The 5,000-nt window shown below is 41.0% G+C and overlaps 1 non-coding gene across 1 annotated transcript; it reads left to right on the top strand.

Moving 5' to 3' along the window:
• The first annotated feature begins 3,696 nt into the window (after positions 1–3,696).
• Trnav-aac (transfer RNA valine (anticodon AAC)) lies at positions 3,697–3,770 on the top strand. Its single transcript has one exon. It is a non-coding gene; the product is annotated as a tRNA-Val (tRNA).
• Positions 3,771–5,000: the final 1,230 nt, after the last annotated feature.

Raw genomic sequence — 5,000 nt, 5'->3', positions numbered from 1 at the left:
TCCTTTAATAACCTCTGAACTGTACTCATCGTAAGGATATAGCTATTACAACACCTCTCGGAAATTTAGTTCAGAAAACAATGAACACAAATGCCTTAACATCATTTTTCTTCAGAAATGGGTTTCACTTATGGTTAATATGACGAAGGATACCTTAAACGGTTCTTCTGCTGTGGAGGAAACTGACATAGAACGACAAGAAAATACAATGATGACTTCAGATCTTTGCGAACATTTCGTCGCTGCTGCCAGCTTAAATGAGTCAATGCCATTCGACGATCAAACAAGTGAATTTGGTAAGTGTCATTTTTTTTAAAAATGAGCTGAATGAGCAACATTTGACGATTTCATGCGATACGACTCCTGCTGCAGAGCGGAACATTACAGTAGCTACTATAGCTTCACATACGTTTTTACAGCAATTGTAGAAGGGTATGTAAAAAGTACATCTAAGCCAAGAGGTGCATGGATAGCCATCAAAATGACGAGTGCGGGGAAGTACAAAAAGGAAGAGGTAAGGAAAGAGTGAAGCAAGGAAGAAAGTATAAAGAGGGGGAGCGAATAGCGAATGAGAGGAGAAAGGAGGGGAGGGGATGGGCAGAATGGGGAAAGGAGAGAGGGAGGAGAGACCGATGCATGGGATGGATAGGGAGAGGGGAGGGGTAGACAGCGGAGAGGTTGAAAGTAAAAGGGGAAGAGAAGGAGAAGGGTTTGGAAAGTAGAAACGAGAAAGAAGTGGAGAGTAGAGAGTTTATGGAAGTCGGGAAGGGTAGGGCTGGGCGATAAGAGCTTGACAAAAAATTGACATGTATTTCTAAAGAACATTTGTCGCTTATCATATTCATAAATTTTTCTTGAAGATTTCAGCGTCACTCGGATTTTCAGAAAGAGGCTTGGATTGGAATTCAAAGTGGGCGATTGGATTACGATTTCAGTTGACGATACTAGTGAAACAAATGGTGAGCTCTTTAAGCTACTTTTAGAGTCAAATGTTGCATCATTTAAATATAACGCGAACATGAAACATTACGAAAATTATGTCATGGCTTCGGGTGGTTAATCCTTCAGGTCTACCTAGAAACACATGACCTTGAAACGTGTTACTTCCAACAGTACTCTTTTTCTTGGAACAAGGCTGGGGATTTTGGAACACCAATTCTATGCCCAAATATGGACAAAAATGAGATCGAAGCCGCACGTGCGGAAAAATGTTACATCCAAATAAGGAAATTTTTGAACTCAAAAAACCCCAGCGCTGAATTAGAGTTAAACGCTTTAGGGTAACGAGCTTCTGATCCATCTTATTATAGTTCAGCAAAATATCGCATTTCTGATTGGTCAATGACGAATGCACTAGGTGCAATGCGGAAGTTGCTATGGGAGCACAGTGATGGAGTAAAAGAATCGTATTAACTTGCGCCTCATTTTGTGATTTATGTGCTCGTGTGATGTTTTCAAACTTCTCAAAATTGCACAAGCCGTAGGCACTCGCGTTTATACTATTACTTTTACACATATCTTACCAATCGAATTCGAGATCCGAACTGTAAGTTACATACCGAGTTTTTCCGGTTATTTATGGCACTAGCACGTGAGCTTTTATAAATTGTGCTAGTAAGAGTAGCATATTATACTACTACAACTAGAAGTGCCCATTTTTCCCCCAAATTAATTTTAATTAATTAATTTTTTGCTCAAATTATGCTCATTTTTCAAACTATGCCACAGTCTCTTAAAATTATTCCTTTTGCTACAAGAGCGAAACAAGTCCAAAAAATGAATCACGATCGTGTAGCAAAACGTTTTTGGTATCAAAAGCTCACATGACTTCTATTCACGGTACTTTGCTTTCTTTGTATTAAGGCCACGGTCCCTGGCTATGTTTGCTGGTTCTGGTATGGTCTCTAGCTGCAAGTTATCGGGCGGCGTAGCAAATTTCCCTTTCGTAAACGGTCGTTGCCATTTCTCAGAACGATCGTTGCCATTCGAAACGGTCGATGCCATTTATAACGGTCGACTACACACTTCACTCCAAAGAAAATTAAAAGAAACAAACTAAGAAAAAATATTAGCCAAAATTAAGACAAAAAAGAAAAAAACAAACATTTATAAAAGAAAAACTGGAGGAAAAAAAGAGTCCAAAATTTTCAAAACTCGAACTCGGGTTCTTAGCCCCACCCTAAACAGAACTCTAACCCAAACCCTAACTCATATGACCAGCGAGACACAACTCCCAGTAACTGCAACTTTTTGAGTTCTTAGACCTAATGACTGTAATTCAGAGCCAAAAAGTGGCAACGACCGTTTACGAAAGGGAAATAGGCGGCGGCGTAGCTGACGCAATTTTGCAAACTTGAAAATGAGAGGTACTGGGACCAACACCCGCACAGCAACTTTCGGTTCCCGCCATCTCGTACCAGACTACCAGCCTCCTAGGGAAGCTATCTCTCCGTTTCTAAACCGCGAATGCCGCTAAAACATTGAACAAAAATGGTCTCGGGCTTATCAATATATACCGATCATGCTAGAAGTGCTATTTTTTAAAAATCTGAGAAAATTATACTAGTTTCCACCAATTATGCCGAAAATTAAGCTGGCACAATCAAAAACCTACTAGCGCGAAGCCCGTGGAAAAAAAAACAGGGTCCCGAACTTACAATACGAACCAAGAAAACGAGTTTATTAACACATTTACTAGATCTCTGAGGTAAGAAGGCGTGCGCGGGAAAGGAAAGCAGTTAACTTTAAGCGGGACGTTCATAAGCAGGCCTAAAAATCTGGAAACGAATAAATCTTGTTAGTATTTTGAATTAGTTGCTTGCAAAATGCAAACAGTTTCACAAGTTTATTTCGCATCAACAACAACTTGCTGGAAAAGGTTGTATCAAAATGTCAAATTTAGCAGGTCGTACAGCGGTAGGGACACCCATCGGTGGTGTTCTGCAGGGGGTGTATTTGCTCGCTAGAAAAGAAGTAATGGGAAGTTTGGAAAAAAGATTATTGTTGTCCTCGCAAATTGTTCTTATTATCCTCGCGCTCGCGCCTCTCCTGGGAGAAATATATTTGTTGTGACGGTTATTCCGAGTCAACGTACCTTTTTTATTTCCTTCAGCAGCTCATTATAAAAACAAAACACGACTTTAAAAGTCTGAAAGGCCAAAACTCCCGTGCTTCTTATTAATTTTGCGGCGTACACACGCATTGCATTCTTAAACTAGTGAGCCTTTGACGTCATTTTCTCCTCGATCCAGCTCTCTCAAGAACTTAAAGTAAGTAATGGCGGACCATTAAATAGGAAAATTCCAGTTAAAATAAACAGTTGTCTTTTTGAAACGAAGGCTTAAAAATTTTGTCGCTTAGTGTTTAGTTAACATAGTTTTGCACAAGTGAGAGATTTCGAGGCAATGAAAGGTATAGACTTCGTTACAGAGACTAACACATATCGTGCATTTTACCTTTCGACACACCCATCCCAAAAATTGGTTTTTGCCCTGAGCGGGACTTGAACCCACGTCTCCCTGATTACTAGTCGGACATGCTAAGCCACTACACCATCAAGGCCACCACGCTGGCAACGCAGCAGATTAATGGGGCCGACTTTAGCAACGTGGGGATTCCTAGAGCCCAACTTTTCTTCACTTGAGTGTATATCTTTGCCTCTATAACCCCAGACAGGGCTGCGTTGCCAGCGTGGTGGCCTTGATGGTGTAGTGGCTTAGCATGTCCGACTAACAATCAGGGAGACGTGGGTTCGAGTCCCGCTCAGGGCAAAAACCAATTTTTCGGATGGGTGTGTCGAAAGGTAAAATGCACGATATGTGTTAGTCTCTGTAACGTAGTCTATACCTTTCATTGCCTCGAAATCTCTCACTTGTGTTCTAAGCCCTGTCTGGGGTTATAGAGGCAAAGATATACACTCAAGTGAAGAAAAGTTGGGCCCTAGGAATCCCCACGTTGCTAAAGTCGGCCCCATAAATCTGCTGCGTTGCCAGCGTGGTGGCCTTGATGGTGTAGTGGCTTAGCATGTCCGACTAGTAATCAGGGAGACGTAGGTTCGAGTCCCGCTCAGGGCAAAAACCAAATTTTCGGATGGGTGTGTCGAAAGGTAAAATGCACGATATGTGTTAGTCTCTGTAACGTAACATAGTTTTGAAATCCAAAGAAAAATATGAATTGACTTTTTGGTCACAAGGGTACTTTAATATAATTGCGTATGTTCCGTTTTCGTGGCAAACTAGACACTCGCGTCTTGGTTGTTTATCCCTGCGGCACGAGTTTGTGAAATAGCAAGTGCCATGGCTTACGAAGACACTTCAATAGCTGATGAATTTTCTACGCTTTATGAACGGGCCATATGATTGGTTGTGATTGGTCACACAAATTAAATTGTTGATTTCTCGAAAACTCCATTGAATGCAGCTCCAATTATACTGATGAGCAAACTAGTCACATTTTAGATTCTTTCGTTTTCCTTATTTAGGCTCGGTAGTTATGGGAGTGAGATACAAAAAACTGCATAGACTGTTTACAACTGCAAAGAACACGAACAAAAGCAGGTATGGTTTCCGCCATTCTTCTTGATCACTGTAAGTCCCTCTTGGTTATATTAAGCTCAAGGCATTCGTTTTAACGTTTTAAAACATTTGCTGATCAAACAATTTTGAAGCCGAGAAAGTGTGTTATCAGCTTTTGAGAGTGGAAAACAGTCATTTCACGTCGTTTAGCCACTGGAAACTTGTTGAACGGAACAGGGCTTGTCCTCTGTTTCGTTCAACTTCGCTTTCGTGGTGAATGGTCAACTTTCAATTCGTATTCAACATCAAAATTTTTCGAAGAAGAGCTGCAACAAGGATGAAAAACGTTGAACCTTTTTTTCACCAGCTCTCGGCGCAATAACGAAATCTCGTAATCTGTGAAACCCTGAAGGAATTTGTGGTGGTTAAGGCGCGCCTGGAATGCCGGGAAAAAGCTGATTTTGAATGGTGAAAGAACATAAGAAC

Source organism: Montipora capricornis, chromosome 4, assembly GCF_036669925.1.
Source record: "Montipora capricornis isolate CH-2021 chromosome 4, ASM3666992v2, whole genome shotgun sequence".
NCBI lineage: Eukaryota > Metazoa > Cnidaria > Anthozoa > Scleractinia > Acroporidae > Montipora > Montipora capricornis.
The sequence above is the reverse complement of the archived record's forward strand: the minus strand, read 5'-3'. Positions and strand labels throughout refer to the sequence as shown.